The sequence below is a fragment of the Symphalangus syndactylus genome, chromosome 7 (assembly GCF_028878055.3).
Source record: "Symphalangus syndactylus isolate Jambi chromosome 7, NHGRI_mSymSyn1-v2.1_pri, whole genome shotgun sequence".
NCBI classification, from domain to species: Eukaryota; Metazoa; Chordata; class Mammalia; order Primates; family Hylobatidae; genus Symphalangus; species Symphalangus syndactylus.
In genome coordinates, this window is record NC_072429.2 from 74774565 (window position 1) to 74795689 (window position 21125).

Consider the following 21125-nt stretch of genomic DNA (forward strand, 5'->3'; position numbering starts at 1 on the left):
CTTGAGACAAATAATTTGAAAGATGATACTATACAAATATTAATGAAAGAAATAAAAATGAAATAGAAACCTTAATAAAATAACAGTTCACTGTGAAGAATAGAACTTCTAGAAAAAAAAAATACTGAAATTTAAAATTCGATGAATGATTTAAACACCATATTAAATACAGCTAAAAAGTTAATTTGTGCTGGAAGGTTTATCTGTGAAATTTACCTAGAATGAGATAAGAAAAATTTGAGAAAATTTGAGGTTGTGAAGGACAGAATAAGCAAACCCAATATATATTTAATAGACGGCTGAAAAGAAGAAATTATAAAAGATGTGAGAGGAGGCCAAGTGCAGTGGCTCACGCCTGTTATCTCAGCACTTCGGGAGGTCAAGGCGGGTGGATCACTTGAGGCCAGGTATTCAAGACCAGCCTGGACAACATGGCGAAAACCCATATCTACTAGAAATACAAAAAATTAGCCAGGTGTGGTGGCACACCCCTGTAATCCCAGCTACTTGAGAGGCTGAGGCACAAGAATCACTTGAACTTGGGAGGCAGAGGTTTCAGTGAGCTGATATTATACCACAGCACTCCAGCTGGATAACAGAGTGACACTGTCTCAAAAAATAAAATAATAAAATAAAATAAAATAAAATAAAATAAAATAAAAGGAGAGGAAATATTCAAAGACACAAAACTTTAGATTTCCACACAGAATCATACCAATCTATGTGTTATATTAGCAAAAACAAATCTACATTCAGATATATCTAGCGAAACTGAACAAAACAAAGATACTCATCATCAATAGCAGAAGCAATAACAGAAAAACAATTTTACTGTGTAATGCCAGATACTCAGGAAGCTGGATGGGAGGATACTTTCAGCCCAGGGTTTTGAGACCAACCTGGGCAACACAGCAAGACCCTGTCTCAAAAAAAGGAAGGACAATAAAAAGTAAAAAGACATAATAATTCTAAATTCTCAAAAGCAAATGTCTATCAAATAATAACTTTATACCCAGATAGACTACCATTCAAAGTTAAAAACATTTTCATACAAAGGGAACAATTTTCTACCCATACTATCACTAAAATTACTAACATATGTACATCATTAATTTAAAGAGAAAAAAACAGAAGGGATGGGATGTATAATGCTATACTGAGCAAAAACCAAAGCTAAATCCAAATAAATACAGATTAAAAAGTAAAAACAGTAAAAGTAAAAATCATGTATTTTTAAAATTTAAAGAGTTGAAACTGTACAACGAGATGAAAGATGGAATAAGAGTAGAGATATTAAATTTACTGTCCTTTTGTTGTGTTCTCTGATTTGTTTTTCACTGCTGCATCCTCACTACCAAGGACACAGTAGATGCTCAATAAGTATCTTTTGAATAGATCACTGAACCAAAATTCCATAGTTAAAGGTGACTATAGACATGATCTTCAACTGCATTCCTCAGACTCTGAGCACAGCAAGCGGTTTGCTCAGGGATCATCTAGGGTGTGCCCATGCATGTGGTCTTTGTAGGCAGCTGAATTCCTAAAAGTGTGATGGCCTTTGAGGTTCACCATTCTGATCTGCCTTGAAGGGAACATGCTGCACCTGCAGACTCAACTGACGACCTCCAGCTGCTGCCCCTTCTGATCACCTGTAGCTTTAACGCTGAGGCTGTGCTCCATAGCCTGCTCCCAGTCATAACTGAGCACAGCAAGCGGAGGTCCCACAGCATGGCAGGTCTGCCCAAGGCAGAACTCCTCAAAGGGGAAACTTTGCCGTGGGGCATCCCCACAGCCTGGCCAAGCTTTTCTGAACCTCACTATAGACCCAGGCTCTTTCTACCTAATCCTGCTTCTTTCCCTCTCCTATCAAAGGTATTAGACATGCATTGAGGTCTAAGAGCTCTCTCTGCCTTCTCTTTCCTCTTCCCACTCCCTTTTAGTCTTCACAGTGACTTCTACCGATAAATCTCTTTTATAACGAAGTTTGTCTTGATATCTGTGTGCATCTTGGAGGACCCACACTGACATATAAGGCAGAAGGTTTTCTTCTCTGGAGACAGAGGGGACCAGGATGAACAGGATGGTCCCTTCATCTGAAGGAAGAGCAGTCATGAATTAACTGGGTATACTCAGGGTGTAGACTTCCTGGAGTGGGAAACCCGCGGCATACCTCTTACACGTTTTGTACCTCGACTTTAGCAGAGCTGAGACATCCTGATAAACAACCAAGTTTCAGGGCTGTGATTTTCTTACGTATTCAGTCTGTGTTCTAACTTGGGAAGGTGGTTCAGGCCTAAGAACTTTAAAGTCAATTATCATTCTACTTTATGGCAGTAAGCTATATTACCTGAAAACTCTCATAGACTGACATCCTTCTCACTTTTTAAGATTGTTGGAGACAGGTCAAGTTTTCTGGTCTTTTCTAAACCTCACCATCCTTTTGGTGAAATCATCATATTTGTGAGTTATCCATAAATCACAGTAACATCTAAATTTCATGAGCCTTGCGCAGTGATACATTCATTCAGTGCTGTGGTTACATTAGGACCACACACTACCTCTGATACTTTCAATTCAAATTTCCCATTTCTGAACACAACCTCTGATACCTCCAGCTTGCATCATAACGTCATTATGTCACTGAACCTGTTTTTGTCTTTTTATTACTTCTTGCCATGCACTCTTCTATATTCATTCTATGTATCCATTCCCTACTATCCTCACTTCCCACTATATCCAGGCTATATGCTATGATGGATCTTTTTTATATTTTTGATTCTTTATTTCCTTGAAACATATTGTAAACAACCAACTGAGTAATGAAGTAACACAGTGTCAGTAGATAGAGCTAAAAATATGGGATTGGTTGGGGGGCGGTTTCTTATTACAATGAGACCCAGCATAATAAGCATTCAGTGGGTTGTAATAGTCACAAGCATAGGTCTCGTCCTTTATAAAAATAAATGATTATTTGTTGTTGTTCACTGCCCAAAGCAATATTATTTTGTTGCATGTATATTTATATGTTGCATTGGCACTTAGCTTTATTGAAAGGCTATTATAAATTGGACTGCATCAAAATTTAGAGTCTAGTGAAAAGTCACGTGGAAAAAAGTCTTCAAGTTGTTTCTAAGTTGTAATTTGCTTAAATATTTTTAGCAGGTCTTTCAATTCTTGATTTTCTATCTGCCCTGTTATAATATGCCAGCTTTAGTTTTAAATTTTAACTCAGTATAGATTGAATTAGTTAAACTAAACCACTGAAAAGCTCAGATTTTTTTTTTTGAATAATTCTTTCACACATGTTGTTAAAGTCCCAAAAGTTGTTTTGACATTTTTATAGTTTTATTTCTCTCTGGTGCATTACCAGAGCCACGAGGATTGAAAAACTGTGAGTAAAGATCTCTCTTGTACTATTTCTTATATGACAAAGATAAAAACATTATCCAAGATAATTCAATTTTAATTTATATACATTTCTAAACTAGTTCAGAAAACATGAGAAAACCATAGAAAATGTGTGGTTACTAAAACTACTCATCTTAACTTCTTTAAGGTTATTTCATCACATATAGATGCACATCATTGCTGGAGTTATTAATAAAAATCAGTTTCCTAAAGTCAAGATAACTTAACAATGGAATGATTTTAGGTACATAAAATATCCAGAATTCATGAGCTATGGAAACCAGACTTTTCTGCTCCGCCTTTTCTGACTAATTCACAACAAATAGAGTATCTATTGCTCTGGCTCCTTATGTCCCCTGCTCAGTCTCAAATAGCTAGCCTGGGAATTAGAAGACTATGTATTTTATATCAATGTCAGAAAATTCTATTTTTTTGGTCTACAAATTATAAAGTTAGTCCAATAACTTCTATAAAGGTTATTTGGTAACACTAATAGATACATGAAAACTTTTTTATTTTCTTCATAAAGAATCCATACATGGCAGAAAAAACTAGTAACAGTTTTAGAAATAAGAAGAAAATGTTTTAGACATGAAGTCCTTGCCCACGCCTATGTTCTGAATGGTATTGCCTAGGTTTTCTTGTAGGATTTTAATGGTTTTAGGTCTAACATTTAAGTCTTTAATCCATCTTGAATTAATTTTTGTATAAGGTGTAAGGAAGGGATCCAGTTTCAGCTTTCTACATATGGCTAGCCAGTTTTCCCAGCACCATTTATTAAATAGGGAATCCTTTCCCCATTTCTTGTTTTTGTCAGGTTTGTCAAAGATCAGATAGTTGTAGATATGCGGCATCATTTCTGAGGGCTCTGTTCTGTTCCATTGATCTATGTCTCTGTTGTGGTACCAGTACCATGCTGTTTTGGTTACTGTAGCATCATCACTGGCCATCAGAGAAATGCAAATCAAAACCACAGTGAGATACCATCTCACACCAGTTAGAATGGCCATCATTAAAAAATCAGGAAACAACAGGTGCTGGAGAGGATGTGGAGAAATAGGAACACTTTTACACTGTTGGTGGGACTGTCAACTAGTTCAACCATTGTGGAAGTCCGTGTGGCGATTCCTCAGGGATCTAGAACTAGAAATACCATTTGACCCAGCCATCCCATTACTGGGTATATACCCAAAGGACTATAAATCATGTTGCTATAAAGACACATGCACACGTATGTTTATTGCGGCACTATTCACAATAGCAAAGAGTTGGAACCAACCCAAATGTCCAACAACGATAGACTGGATTAAGAAAATGTGGCACATATACACCATGGAATACTATGCAGCCATAAAAAATGATGAGTTCGTGTCCTTTGTAGGGACATGGATGAAATTGGAAAACATCATTCTCAGTAAACTATCACAAGGACAAAAAACCAAACACCGCATGTTCTCACTCATAGGTGGGAATTGAACAATGAGAACTCATGGACACAGGAAGGGGAACATCACACTCTGGGGACTGTTGTGGGGTGGGGGGAGGGGGGAGGGACAGCATTAGGAGATATACCTAATGCTAAATGACGAGTTAATGGGTGCAGGAAATCAACATGGCACATGGATACATATGTAACAAACCTGCACATTGTGCACATGTACCCTAAAACCTAAAGTATAATAAAAAAAAAAAGTTAAAAAAAAAAAGAAATAAGAAGAAAATAACAATTTTAATATTTATTTTGGTAACTTAGTGATTTTTTTTTTGCAAATCTTCCTTTAGTAGAGGAAATATATCCTTATTAAATAAAATAAAGCTGGGGCTCATAGTCAAAAGCAAAACACCTTACATGAAGAAGGTTACATACACTTAAAAGATCACTTAAAAGAAACACTTAAAAGATCAAGTCTTGTTCCAAGTTGTTTAGCCAAGAAACATGTGGAACCCAGACTCTAATTTATAAATTAATTTATATTATCCTTTGACTCTCATGCCTTAAATCACCCATTTTTAAAGAGGAAAAAGTATTCATTCTGTTGCATTTTCTTCACTATTTGATAGATAACTAAAATAATGTATTAACAATAGATATTAAGTAAAATCTGTCATAGAAATGTAGTTATTACATACACAAAAAATAAAAGAAAAATAAATAAGTTCTGTTATCCCAAATAACTGCCTGAGTGGCACGATGGACTGTGAATGTTTTGAGGCCAAAAGAACACACAAACATTCTTTTTCCATTTCTACTGCATTTTTGTATTTCAAATGCACAGAGTGAATCCCTGCTCAGAGAATCACCAGTCCAGAGTACAAAAAACCCAGATGCACTTACCACGTAGACCTACTCCTGACTCTGGACATGTTATTGTAATCACAAAATAAATAAACTAAAAGTCTCTCTGTTGCAAAAGCCTGACAGAGTCATGTCCGAAGAGCCTAAAAAATGGTCACTGGATTTAAGAAAAGTGGTAGATCATATGATGTTTGGCTAATCTAAGTAACAATTTTTGTGTGTGTGTGTGTGTGTGTGTGCATGCGTGCGTGCATGTGAGAAATGCTCAGAAGCAGCAATTATAAAAGCAAAAGTTTTAAAATGCAATTATGGGCACATGCATTTCTAGAGTAATTATGTCTTCTATTTATATGAAAATCTAAACTTATATGAGCCAGGTTAACAATATGTTTAGTAAATTTTCAAAAATTTTGTAGAGAAAAATACGTGGGAAAATTCTTGTACTTTCTATTTTGTAAGTTTAGCATGGTATATTTAAACTTTTGCTTCACCATTTTGTCACCTAAAAAAAAGAGACAATTATGCATTAATTTTATCTAGTACAAATTAGTTTATAAATATGTGTGGGAGCATATACATATACATATGTATAAATAGCCACATCACACTTGCTATGAATTACCTTTTCCCTGTTTCATAAAAATTATTCTCTCATACTATATAAAATCCAGCTGGAAAGTCAGTCTGAGATTTCAGTGACCAGGTAATCTCAACCGAGTATCACCCGGAGACAGTGAGTAACTTTGTGCCAAAAATAGCACTTGATCTCCTGCATCTGCGTCCATCGACTTTGTCCCTGGCTATTATTAACCCATTTATGCCAGAGGTTGCCATTTTTTGAACTTTTACATGAGTGAAAAAATCAGACTTTGGTGATAACCTTGAGCAGCAGGATATAAAAACTCTCACACGCTTAGCGCTCCAATTATGGAACCCTAGGCATAAGTGGGTCAATTCTTCCTAAACTTTACCTTATCACTTATTTTCTTTCCACTAAATGTGAACCTAAGTTGGTAAATGAGTAAGTTGCCATGTTTAGTGGTAGATACAGACTTTGGGTTGTTAACTAGGTGTATGGGGAGCTGGTTTTAATCAAGGAAGGGGACTGGTATTTCATAAATATGACTGGTATTAATTTAAGCTAAAGCCTGGTAAATAAGACTAGTAGGTGCTATGTAAATATTTGCTATATGCCATGTACTGTCATAAGTGTCCTGCCTGTATCAACTAATTTAATACCTCAACTATGAGGTAGATAATATTACCGCCATCTGAACATGAGGAAATAGAAGAACAGAGAGAGTAGGTAAGTAAGTTGAGCAAGGACACGCAGCAAATAAATAGTGGATCTTGAAATTAAACACAAGCAGACCAACTCTAGAATCCATGCTCTTAACTACACTACACTGTCTCTCAAAATGAAACATCCATGGAAGTTTTCAGCATAAAAGCTGTCAGAGAAAGTTCTTGGTGGATTTACAGCTCAAAAATATTATAGCAAATTAAATTTTTGACACCCCTCACCATCCAATCTCCAATTCCTAGGCACCACCTCGGTCTTCTTGACATTCGGGATGCCTCTGGACCCAAATAGGGACCAATTCAGATAGAAACAGGCTGTACCCTCCTTTACCCAAGAAGCACCTGTAGCCCTAAGTGAATCCACATGTTTCCTGTGATTATGGAATTCAATTCCAGGTTTTCTCTCCTATTTATTTTTCTATAATCCAACTCAATTTTAAAAGGTAAAATGGGACTGTAATAGAGGCAAATACTCAAATGCACAACTAGCTTGTTTTCACTGTATTTAAAGACTTAAGACATTGCAAATTATCATTAGCTTTTCCTTTTAAAGTTCTAGAGGAAAACAATACAAACTTTGGGGAAAATAAATGAAATTTACATTGAGCAAAGTTCTCTACTCCTGTGATTTACCTAGCTATTTTATTTAAAAATATTTTAGGACAATTATAATATTTTGAAATTTACATGTTTATTATGTGTAATAGGTTAAAAGTAGTGTTTTCAGTAATTAATCAATTAGTTTGGGTTTTTATTTGGAAAGCCATTTTGCCTAGTTCTATGTTATACATTTTTGAGTATCACAAATAAAGTCAAACTATCTCTTCCTGTTTATTATCTGAATCAATACCATATTGACATGTCATGACAAACATGAGACATCGTGAGACACTGTTTCTACAAAAAAAAAAAAAAGATTTTTAAATTAGCTGGGCGTGGTGAGTGCACCTTGTGCTTCCACCTACATGGGTGGCTGAGGTGGGAGGATTGCTGGAGATAGAGGCTGCACAGTGAGCCATGTTCATGCCACTGCACTCCATCCTGGGTGACAGAGTGAGATGCTGTCTCAAAACAAACAAAATAGGCCCAACCCAGCCTTTAAGATCTTTACCATATAATGGAGAAATAGGATAAAGTGAATATTTTGGAGTTCGAACAATAGTAGAAATCAGCCATAATTCACTTATTAAGTTTGCTGTGGAGAAAGTGCAAAAGCTCATAACTAATGACCAGATGATGGAGAAGGAAAAATTCTGGCTCAGGTTGCTTATTTCAGACATCTGGGAGGAACAATCCCCACCTTAGAGCTCTTCCTGGGATTTAATATGGCCCCTGTGGCAAATGCATTACAATTCACCTTCTCCCTCCACACCCTGCTTCCTAATTCCTCACAGGAATTGTTCCCCAGATCACTTTCCAAAAAACATCCTGCATGCATTTCTCAGTCTGTTTCCCAGGGAATCTGAACTATGACAAAGGTATTCCCATATAAAATAATAAACAAATAATGAAATAAAATATTTGGTTTTTCTGTTTGTTTATTCACATACATTCCATGAAGTATTTGAAGCCGTTAGGAAATGTTGGATAAACAACTATGTCAATGACATTTATTTTAAGATTTGGAAACTGTTAGAGAGACTCAGATCAGAAATCTTTAATCACTGTCCCCTCCCTGCCCCAATCTGTGCATGCACACACATACACACAACCATCTGTATGGCAGCCAGAAGTCAACCCAGTTAAAAAATCTAAAAGACAAAATTAGGTCAAAGATATAATTTTCTTTCTGACTTGGCCTTCAACTTTCATTGCAACTATTAGCTTTGAACAGTTGATGATTTAAGAGGAAATTGAGCTGCAACAAATATTTGAATGTGTGGAAATCATTATCCAAATACATTCCAAATCCATTTCACAAAATGACAAGCTTAAAATTATAGCTGTACATGGGAATGCTATGAATTATTATGTGATACGATTATATTGTTGTTACTAACTTTGATATTGTCATTCTCTGTTTCACTTCTTAATTACTTTACAACCGAGTTCATTTACGTGACTAAAGCCTGTGGGTGGGTGGGCAAGATTCTTTTTCTAAAATTAATTGTGACTATCAATTTCAAAAAGTATGATTATTCTTTAAAAATCTGTAGGTCCAAATCCCTGGATTTTTAAGCAACTTTTAAAAAATTTTTTATTTTATTTTAAGTTCCGGGATAGATGTGCAGGATGTACAGGTTTGTTACGTAGGTAAACGTGTCATGGTGGTTTGCTGCACTTAACCCATCCCCTACATATTAAGCTCCACATGCATTAGCTATTTACCCTGATGCTTTCCCTTCCACAAGAACCCCTCTCCCGACTGGCCCCAGCATGTGCTGTTCCCATCTCCACATCCATGTGTTCTCATTATTCAGCTCCCACTTATAAGTGAGAACATGCAGTGCTTGGTTTTCTGTTCCTGTGTTAGTTTGCTGAGGATAATGGTTTCCAGTTCCATCCACGTCCCTGCAAAGGACATGATCTCATTTTTTATGGCTGCATAGTATTCCATGGTGTACATGGACCACATTTTCTTTATGCAGTCTATCATAGATGTGCATTTAGGTTGATTCCATGTGCTTCCTATTGTGAATAATCTTGCAATGAACGTATGTGTGAATGTATCTTTATAACAGAATAATTTCTATTCCTTTGGGTAAATGCCCAGTAATGGGATTGCTGGATCAAATGGTAATTGTGGTTCTAGGTCTTTGAGGAATTGCCACACTGTCTTCCACAATGGTTGAACTAATTTACATTCCCACCAAGAGTGTAAAAGCATTCCTATTTCTCCACAGCCTCGTCAGCATCCATTGTTTCTTGACTTTTTAATAATCCTCATTCTGACTAGTATGAGATGATATCTCATTGTGGTTTTGATTTGCATTTCTCCAATGATCAGTGATGTTGAGCTCTTTTTCATGTTTGTTGGTCACATGTATGTCTTCTTTGAGAAGGGTCTGTTCATAGCATTCACCCACTTTTTAATGGGGCTGTTTGTTTTTTTCTTGTACATTTGTTAAAGTTCCTTGTAGATTCTGGATATTAGACCTTCGTCAGATGGATAGATTGCAAAAATTTTCTCCCATTCTATAGGTTGCCTGTTCACTCTGATGATAGTTTCTTTTGCTGTGCAGAAGATCTTTAGTTTAATTAGATCTCATTTGTCAATTTTGGCTTTTGTTGCAATTGCTTTTGGTGTTTTAGTCATGAAGTCTTTGCCCATGCCTATGTCCTGAATGATATTGCCTAGATTTTACATTTAAGTATTTTAGGTTTTAGGTTTTACATTTAAGTGTTTAATCCATCTTGAGTTAATTTTTGTATAAGGTGTAAGGAAGGGGTCCATTTTCAATTTTCTGGATATGGCTAGCCAGTTTTCCCTGCACAATTTATTAAATAGGGAATCCTTTCCCCATTGCTTGTTTTTGCCAGGTTTATCAAAGATCATGTGCTTGTAGATGTGTGGTCTTATTTCTGAGATCTCTATTCTGTTCCATTGGTTTATGTGTCTGTTTTTGTACCAATACCATGCTATTTTGGTTACCCTAGCCTTGTGATAAAGTTTGAAGTCAGGTAGCATGATGCCTCCAGCTTTGTTCTTTTTGTTTAGAATCGTCTTGGCTTTACAAGCTCCTTTTTGGTTCCATATGAATTTTAACATAGTTTTTTTCTAACTCTATGAAGAATGTCAATGATAGTTTAATGGGAATAGCTTTGAATCTATAAATTATTTTGGGCAGTCTGGCCGTTTTCACAATGTTGATTCTCCCTATCCATAAGCATGAAATGTTTTCCATTTGTTTGTTATCTCTCTTATTTCCATGAGCAGTGGTTCATAGTTCTCCATGAAGAGGTCCTTCACTTCCCCTGTTACCTGTATTCCCAGGTATTTTATTCTCTTTGTAGCAATTGTGAATGGAAATTCATTCATGATTTGGCTCTCTGCTTGTCTATTTTAATATATAGGAATGCTTGTGATTATTGCACATGGATTTTGTATTCTGAGACTTTGCTGAGGTTGTTTATCGGCTTAAGAAGTTTTTGGGCGAGATAATGGGGTTTTCTAGATATAGGATCATGTCATCTGCAAACAGAGACAGTTTGACTTCCTCAGTTCCTATTTGAATACACTTTATTTCTTTCTCTTCCCTGATTGTCCTGGCCAGAACTTCCAATAGCATGTTGAATAGGAGTGGTGAAAGAGGGCATCCTTGTCTTGTGCCAATCTTCAGGGGGAATTAAGCAAAATTTTTTCTAGCCTCCTCTTTTTACTTTTTCATGAAATTTCTAGGAAATGTTCATATAAAAAGTAAGATAATGTATTTAATTACACTCCAGCTAAAAATAAAGGGGAAGCCTTAAGAGATGTTAAGATCACCTTTACTATGGAAATCTAAATCTACTGTTGAAAATTGCTCACTGTGCCATCAGTTGGATTGTTGCCAAGTTGGTTCAGTTGAATAATTTAGAGAACTTTAAACAATGTCTCATACTTCACTGTTTTAATAGTAAAAATAAGATCAAATATACTATACTGTAAATGATTTCTCAAAATTTAGCAATTTTGTTGCTTGGGAGTAAAAAACAAAAACAAGGAAAATAATAACAACAATAACAATAATAATAAGCAAAACCCTGATCTTAATTGAATTTTACCAGACCAGCACTGACAAAATATCAACAATATCAAAACATACAACATGACTGATGTTGTATGTATTTGCCCATAAACATTTACTAAGTATCTGCTGTCTGCCAGGTATTTTAATAGGCAATGAGAGACAAAAAGTCTAATAAGACGATTTCTAGCTTCTGATAAATGATACCATAGAAATTTACAGTATAACATGTGTCACCACATAGCAATGTTGGTGGGGGGCGAGTGCACGGGGTTCACAGATGAGAGACTAACACAGCTTAGGAGAGCTGAAAAGCAGATTTGAGTAGGATGAGTAAGACTTTGTCAGATGAAGTGAGAGGGTAGGAATTTCAGCCTATAACGAAGTGTTCAAAGAGGCAGACTTTCGAAAGTGTGTCAGAGAATACAGGGCAAGGAAGAGGCATGGATAGATATTTTGGAGTAAACTTATACAAGGCTTGATGTGCCTTACTAAGAGACTTAGAGATTATGTTGCAGACAACAAGGTGACTCATAAAAGCTTAAATGAGCTAGGGGTATTTAGTGACTCCTGAGTCTAGGTGAGAAAGTCAAAAGATGAAAAATAGACAACATTTTATAGGGTCTGCATAGTAAGGAGAAAGAAAGAAATTTTTAAAAGGAAGGAAGAAGGAAAGAAGAGAAAGAAGGAAAGAAGGATGATCCTAGGACTATGCAGTCATTAATAAAATTGTGAAATAGAGAAAGATACTTCTGTATATAATATAAATCCATCACGTGTATCATGTGTAAAATAAAATATAGATCACAAACAGTAATAAATGCCTGACATGTACATAGTTTTTTTTTTGGTTTTGCTTTGTTTCTTTTTTTGCCCCCACTCCACTGGGATATATAGCTCTTTACAGTTCACAATACGTGTTTATGTTTTAACCTTATTTAATAATTAAAGTCATCACAAAGAAAGGCAGTGTCTCCATGTAGGTCTAAAAGTTAGACAGCTCACGTGGAGCAACCTAAAAACTAAAAACGCTGGATTCTCAACCCAGCTCTTAGCCCCCAATGCCAGTGTCCTTGCAATTAAAGCAACAATTTAGACACAGAGTGAATGTATTCCAGCAAATTTGGCATGTGCATAAGTTCAGATTTAGTTTATACATTCAAATATCAAGCAACCTGAGCACCAAAACTTAGGTAAAGGAAGGAGCAAAACCAGACATGAGTACTTCAGTAAACATAGCAAACAATTCAGAGGTCTGCATGTTGTTAGTTAGGATTCACCTTCTTTGTGGGAATAAAATTGATTCTTCTATCTTTTTACTTCTCCCTAATCCCCACTTGTCTACACCACGCTTCTTTAGTCCAAACTGATAAAACTTTTGTCCACAAGCACTGCCTCAAAAACAGGACATGCTAAACACACACAAACACACACACACAAACACACATACACACAAGAGAAAGAGAGCTAAAAGAGTCTCATAGGTTAACTTGACCACCGTTCGTTTGATATAATTTAAAAAATGAAGTCCAGGGAGCCTAATGGCTTGACAAATGTGGCACCTTAATTGGTGAGAGCTGAGTCTGAACCCCAGGCTCACTAACCTTCCATCCATAGAGGTTTCCACAGCCTCCAGCCAAGAATCATAGGACATATTCTGCCAAGAAGAAAACTGAAAGAGAGACTCCCAGCAATGCCCACCTGGGACTCGAAAGGGGGAGGAAGCCAGCCTACTGCAATGTTTCCCAGACTTAGATTTCATGGAGCAACAACATTTCAAATAAATACATAAGTTCCATCATTGGGCTGCCAATATTTTAATTTTGCCAAGAAAAGACATTTTAAACAAACAAAGGCAAAAGAAATATAAATGACTTTCACCACAATTTCACCCAAAAACAGACACTGCCATATCAAAGTTTAGGACATTCTTACTATGGAATGAAGTCTGCTCTATGAAAAATTCACCTTATTGTGGCCTTTTTTTCTATCTAGCTGAGGATTAATGCATGCTTTCTCCTGCACCAGCACTGGGCTGAAGGCCAAGATTTAGAAACTACCGTAATATGGGAATAAGCCCTAAACTAAGTATTAGAGGACCAGGCTTTATTCACTCACTATCACTCAAAGACTGTGCGACATGGGCTCAACTCTGAATCTCACACTAGCTAATTTAGATTTCCAATCAGCTCTAGAATTCTAGCATTCTAGGAAGAGTTAAATATCTAAATCAGACCAACCCTACAGATGCCACCAGAGAACCCAGGGATTTCAGAAAGCCTGTTTCCCAGGTCTTGTCCTTTCAAGCCTCAGGGGAAAATTTGGGCAAGTGGGAAATAATAGCTGCTCAACCTGGCATGACACACTTCACGTAAGTCCAGTAGTAGCTTTAAAATCACAGTACAGGAGATTAAAAGTCAGGCTGATCAGAACTGTTGATATTTAAATTCTCAATTGCCCCGTGCCTTTTTTTCCTATGGTAGCTATGATTTCTGACAACATATTGCTCCTGTCTTTGTAGGAAAAAACGGCAACAGAAGAAGGAAAGAGGAGAGAATGAGGAGCAGACACTAAGGTGTAGTGAAAGGAGGAAAATGAAGGCTAAGTCTAATGATGTGAATCCTATTTGCAAGTAAGCCATGTCAGACACTGCTCTTTACAAAGAGTCTCCAATCTCAGAGTCTCTGCTGGTACATTCAACCCCTTATGTGTCCATAACTAAAAAATATAAGTAGCGGGGGATGGAATAGAACTTTGCAATGCATCAACAGAGGAATGCGATTTCATCCTTCTTGTCCAGGGCCCTGCAGAGGGAAGACTGAAAACCTGCACATTCAGTTAAATCTTAATGAGGCCTTTAAAAGTTACTTTGGATCAAATACAGAGTGAAAGTGCAGAGATGAAACCACAGGAAACCTAGAAACAACAAGGTGGAAGCAGATTTAACCAAGAATTTCCTTCCCTCAGTCTCTTTTAGTCACATCCATAATATAATTACAGCTTAGCATTTGCATTTAATTATATAGTGTTGAGAAACACTCTGAATTTTATAGCAAAGCTGAACCAAAAAGCTTTATTGCCAATAGGATTTGTAGTTCCAATGTGGGGAAGGAATTGCAGAACAGGCAAATACAAATCTTGGCTAAATAGAACAGAATGAAGATGTTTATGGTCATGCCAAGCATAGACATATTTGCACAAATATGGTACAAATAAACAAATGTTACAAATTTGCTTAGGCAAATAGAAAACTCTCAGTAAGTGTTAGGTGTTATCATCATCATATTTGCAAAAAATGATTCAAGAATTTGTTGGGTTTTTTTTAACTTCCATGCCAATAAAATAAAATCTACAGAAGAGTTAGTGTAAGGCCTTCAAGCTACCTTTTTAAGGAAAACCCACAGCATTCAGTTGAGCCATATACACCTTCTTTGGTGTTATTCCACTTCCTTTTTTTCCATCCTAAACTCCAGAGGTGTTAAAAAGAGGGTAAGGTCTTTCCTTGGGGTGGATTTTGTGGTACCAACCACAGGAATTTCGCATGACTTTAATGCCTAAGTAATTGCTATCATGAAAATTCCTGATTTTTCAAAAATAAATGATGCATAAAAGGCACATAAAAGTTCAGTTAATAAGTCCCAACGCGTTCAAGAACATATCATAGCGCAGCCAATGGAACTAGATTTTATTCAGTGGAGACCTCTTAAATGCATTGCCTCAGTGCACAGTAAATCTATTCTTTTAGCAGGTTTATTCCTTTATCTGGTAGTCAATTAAATGGCCTTTCATGAAATGTAGCAATGACATACATTTGTGGAGGGAGGTATATTCTTATAACTTGTCTGATTATCTTCAGGCTTTAGCATGTATTATTTATGAGTGTTATTTCTTGAGCATGTTTATGCCTTCATCAAGTAATCATGAACACATTTTAAGTATAAATATGAGTCGATAGCAACTGGAAACCACCATGGTTTTAACCAGGTTCATTCTTGCACAAATATCTCATTCAATTTTGAAGAAATTGTATTTTGAGAATAAAATTTATTTTGTCATTTTCCCTCCTCACTTTCCAAATTGTAATACCTCTACTACAAAGAAAAGCAATCATCGTTGTTGCATGCATTCAACTAAATATTTCTAGCTATAGAAATGCCATCAGCTTATTTCAGACATCTAAGATGAACCGAGAGAAAGCTTTTAAATTGCAACAGCATCTATGATAATTCCTCAACCTAAGAGGAACTTTGCAGAATAAATGTCAGAAAAATGTATTGACACACTTTTGTGGGTGATAGAATGTAATCAGATTTTTAATGTTTGGCTGTTAGATTTTTGTTGTTGCTTGTTTTTGTTAAAATTTTCATCTGACCAATGAATCACTTTTTCTGTTGTAAAAATGGTTAAAAACTGAAAGTTATTATTATTTTATTTTCAAAGATGGAATCTTTAAATTTTTAAAACTTTATTTTATGCATGAAACAATTGAAATATTAGATGAATCAAGAATTATAATTTTGTCTCTAATCTTATTATTAAACCAGCATTTTAGGCAACCATCCTGTGTTTAATTGAATATTTTTTGAATCATCATTATTTTGGAAATAATTAAAGTAACAACATGTTTGGCTGGTATTATTTCCTACACTCTATAATCTTTAAAGGTATGAATTAGCTGGTCTTGAATTAAGGAATATTATGATCCAGTAATGGTATGACATTCTTTTTTATGACTATAGCTCGGGTTATAATGTGACAAGGAAAAAAATGTAATGTTTCCAAAATGACAGTTTCTTAGATTTGTGTTGCCTGAGGTAGTTCAGCTGAACAATAAACTATAATTTGATTGATGGAAAATTGAAGTGGTCCATCTAATCTGCCAGTCTAGCCTACCTCGGCTTGGTTTTGCATGTATGATGATGTATCACACTTTTAGAGATAATGTTGTTTGTGTTAGACAGGAGATTTTTTCTCCCACATAAAAAAGAAGGACTTTATTGCACAAAAATGATCATAATATTATGCCATAGATTAACATAGAATCAAATTCGTTGGAGTATAAGTTTGTAAGTTCAAATGTAGAAGACTAAATGATATAGATAATACCTCAGAATATAGTTATTGGTTGATAAATTAGCCATGTACTGATGGTAGAATTATTAAGTCTGGGGAAAGGTGATATCTGCACCTAGAAAAGCAAACAGACTATAGCTATTCCACCTTTTTCTTTAAATAAGTGCTGCCTTAATCAAGAGAAATTTTATGTACATCAATTATATTAAGACTCTTAAGCTCTAGAGTAAAAAATGTATTTTTTGTATTATAATTTAAGTTCTGGTTTACATGTACAGAATGTGCAGTTTTGTTACATAGGTATACACATGCCATGGTGGTTTGCTGCACACATCAACCCATCATCTGCATTAGGTATTCCTCCTGTTATCTCTCCCCTAGTCCCCCATCCCCCACAGGCCCCAGTGTGTGATGTTCCCTTCCCTGTCCCCATGTGTTCTTACTGTTCAACTCCCACTTATGAGAACATGTGGTGTTTGGTATTCTGATCTTGTGACAATTTGCTGAGAATGATGGTTTCCAGCTTCATCCATGTCCCTGTAAAGGTCATGAACTCATCCTTTTTTATGGCTGCATAGTATTTCATGGTATATATGTGCCACATTTTCTTAATCCAGTCTATCATTGATGGACATTTGGGTTGGTTCCAAGTCTTTGCTATTGTGAAGTGCCACAATAAGCATACGTGTGTGTGTGTCTTTATAGTAGAATGATTTATAATCTTTTGGGTATATGCCCAGTAATGGGATTGCTAGGTCAAATGGTATTTCTAGTTCTAGATCCTTGAGGAATCGCCACACTGTCTTCCACAATGGTTGAACTAATTTACACTCCCAACAGTGTAAAAGCATTCCTAATTTTCCACAACCCCTCCAGCATCTGTTGTTGCCTGACTTTTTAATGATCAGCATTCTAACTGGTGTGAGATGGTATCTCATTGCAGTTTTGATTTGCATTTCTCTAATGACAAGGGATGATGAGCATTTTTTCATAAGTCTGTTGGCTGCATAAATGTCTTCTTTTGAGAAGCGTCTGTTCATATCCTTTGCCCATTTTTTGATGGGGTGTTTGATTTTTTCCTGTAAATTTGTTGAAGTTCTTTGTAGATTCTGGATAGTAGCCCTTTGTCAGATGGATAGATTGCAAAAATTTTCTCCTATTCTGTAGGTTGCCTGTTCACTCTGATGATAGATTCTTTTGCTGTGCAGAAGCTCTTTAGTTTAATTAGACCCCATTTGTCAATTTTGGCTTTTATTGCCATTGCTTCTGGTATTTTAGGCATGAAGTCTTTGCCCATGCCTATGTCCTGAATGGTATTGCCCAGGTTTTCTTCTAGGATTTTTATGGTCCTAGACCTTACGTGTAAGTCTTTGATCCATCTTGAGTTGATTTTTGTATAAGATATAAGGAAGGGGTCCAGTTTCAGTTTTCTGCATATGGCTAGCCAGTTTTCCCAACACCATTTATTAAATAGGGAATCTTTTCCCTATTGCTTGTGAGTGTCAGGTTTGTCAAAGATCAGATGGTTGTAGATCTGTAGTGTTATTTCTCAGGGCTCCATTCTCTTCCATTGGTCTATATATCTGTTTTAGTACCAGTACCATGCTGTTTTGATTACTGTAGCCTTGTAGTAAAGTTTTAAGTCAGGTAGCATGATGCCTCCAGCTTTGTTCTTCTTACCCAGGATTGTCTTGGCTATATGGGCTCTTTTTTGGTTCCATATGAAGTTTAAAATAGTTTTTTCCAATTCTGTGAAGAAAGTCAGTGGTAGCTTGATGGGGATAGCATTGAATCTATAAATTACTTTGGGCATTATGGCCATTTTCATGATATTGATTCTTCCTATCCGTGAGCATGGAATGTTTTTCTATTTGTTTGTGTCCTCTCTTACCTCCTTGAGCAGTGGTTTGTAGTTTTCCTTGAAGAGGCCCTTCACATCTCTTGTAAGTTGTATTTCTAGGTATTTTATTCTCTTAGTAGCAATTGTGAATGGGAGATCACTCATGATTTGGCTCTCTGTTTGTCTGTTATTGGTATATAGGAATGCTTGTCATTTTTGCACATTGATTTTGTATTCTGAAACTTTGCTGAAGTTGTTTATCAGTTTAAGGAGATTTTGGGCCACAATGATGGGGTTTTCTAAACATGCAATAATGTAATCTGCAACAGAGACAATTTGACTTCCTCTCTTCCTATTTGAATACCCTTTATTGCTTTCTCTCGCCTGATTGCTCTTGCCAGAACTTCCAATACTATGTTGAATAGGAGTGGTAAGAAAGGGTACCCTTGTCTTGTGCCTGTTTTCAAAGGGAATGCTTCCAGTTTTTGCCCATTCAGTATGATATTGGCTGTGGGTTGTCATAAATAGCTCTTATTATGTTGAGATATGTTCCTTTGATATCTGGTTTATTTAGAGTTTTTATAATGAAAGGCTGTTGAATTTTGTTGAAGGCCTTTTCTGCATCTGTTGAGATAATCATGTGGTTTTTGTCATTGGTTCTCTTTATGTGATGGATTACGTTTATTGATTTGTGTATGTTGAACCAGCCTTGCATCCCAGGGATGAAACCAACTTGATTGTAGTGGATAACCTTTTTGATGTGCTGCTGGATTCGGTTTGCCAGTATTTTATTGAGGATTTTCACATTGATGTTCTTCAGGGATATTGGCCTAAAATTCTATTTTTTTATTGTGTCTCTGCCAGGCTTTGGTATCAGGATGATGCTGGCCTCATAAAATGAGTTAGGGAGGATTCCCTCTTTTAATATTGATCAGAATAGTTTCAGAGGGAACAGTACCAGCCTCTCTTTGTACCTCTGGTAGAATTTGGCTGTGAATCTGTCTGGTCCTCGACTTTTTTTGGTTGTTAGGCTATTAATTATTGCCTCAATTTCAGAACCTGTTATTGGCCTATTCAGAAATTCAACTTCTTCCTGGTTTAGTCTTAGGAGGATGTATGTGTCCAGGAATTTATCCATTTCCTCTAGATTTTCTAGTTTATTTGCATAGAAATGTTTATAGCATTCTCTATGGTAGTTTGTATTTCTGTGGGATCAGTGATGATAGCTCCTTTATCTTTTTTTATTGTGTCTATTTGTTTCTTCTCTCTTTTCTTCTTTATTAGTCTTGCTGTACAAGACTAATATAAAATAAAGGGTTTATTTTGTTGATCTTTTCAAAAACCAGCTCCTGGCTTCATTGATTTTTTGAAGGGCTTTTTTGTGTCTCTATCTCCTTCAGTTCTGCTCTGATCTTAGTTATTTCTTATCTTCTGCTAGCTTTTGAATTTGTTTGCTCTTGCTTCTCTAGTTCTCTTAATTGTGATGTTAAGGTGTCAATTTTAGATCTCTCCTGCTTTCTCTCGTGGGTATTTAGTGCTATAAATTTCCCTCTACACACTGCTTTAAATGTGTCCCAGAGATTCTGGTATGTTGTGTCTTTGTTCATTGGTTTCAAAGAACTTCTTTATTTCTGCCTTCATTTCGTTATGTACCCAGTAGTCATTTAGGAGCAGGTTGTTCAGTTTCCATGTAGTTGTGTGGTTTTGAGTGAGATTCTTAATCCTGAGTTCTAATTTGATTGCACTGTGGTCTGAGAGACAGTTTGTTGTGATTTCTGTTCTTTTACATTTGCTGAGTAGTGTTTTACTTCCAATTATGTGGTCAATTTTGGAATAAGTGTGACGTAGTGCTGAGAAGAATGTATATTCTGTTGATTTGGGGTGGAGAGTTCTGTAGATGTCTGTTAAGTCTGCTTGTTGCAGAGCTGAGTTCAGGTCCTGGATATCCTTGTTAGCCTTCTGTCTTTTTGATCTGTCTAATATTGACAGTGGGGTGTTAAAATCTCCCATTATTATTCTGTGGGAGTCTAAGTCTCTTTGTACGTCTCTAAGGACTTGCTTTATGAATCTGGGTGCTCCTGTATTGGGTGCATATATATTTAGGATAGTTAGCTCTTCTTGTTGAATTGATCCCTTCACCATTATGTAATGACCTTCTTTGTCTCTTTTGATCTTTGTTGGTTTAAAGTCTGTTTTATTAGAGACTAGGATTGCAACCCCTGCTTTTTTTTTTTTTTTTTTTTTTTGCTTTTCATTTGTTTGGTAGATCTTTCTCCATCCCTTTGTTTTGAGCCTATGTGTGTATTTGCATGTGAGATGGGTCTCCTGAATATAGCACACTGATGGGTCCTGACTCTTTATCCAATTTGCCAGTCTGTGTCTTTTAATTGGGGCATTTAGCCCATTTACATTTAAGATTAATATTGTTATGTGTAAATTTGATCCTGTCATTATGATGTTAGCTGATCATTTTGCCCGTTAATTGATGCAGTTTCTTCATAGCATTGATGGTCTTTACCATTTGGCATGTTTTTCCAGT

General features: G+C 36.1%; 1 long non-coding RNA gene across 1 annotated transcript in view; it reads left to right on the plus strand.

Moving 5' to 3' along the window:
• Positions 1 to 21125, plus strand: part of LOC134737166 (uncharacterized) — a 117213-nt gene that overhangs the window by 13691 nt on the left and 82397 nt on the right. The window contains exon 2 of the long non-coding RNA XR_010121812.1: positions 14195 to 14305. This is a non-coding gene — a long non-coding RNA (uncharacterized lncRNA). The remainder of the gene's footprint in view (positions 1 to 14194; positions 14306 to 21125) is intronic.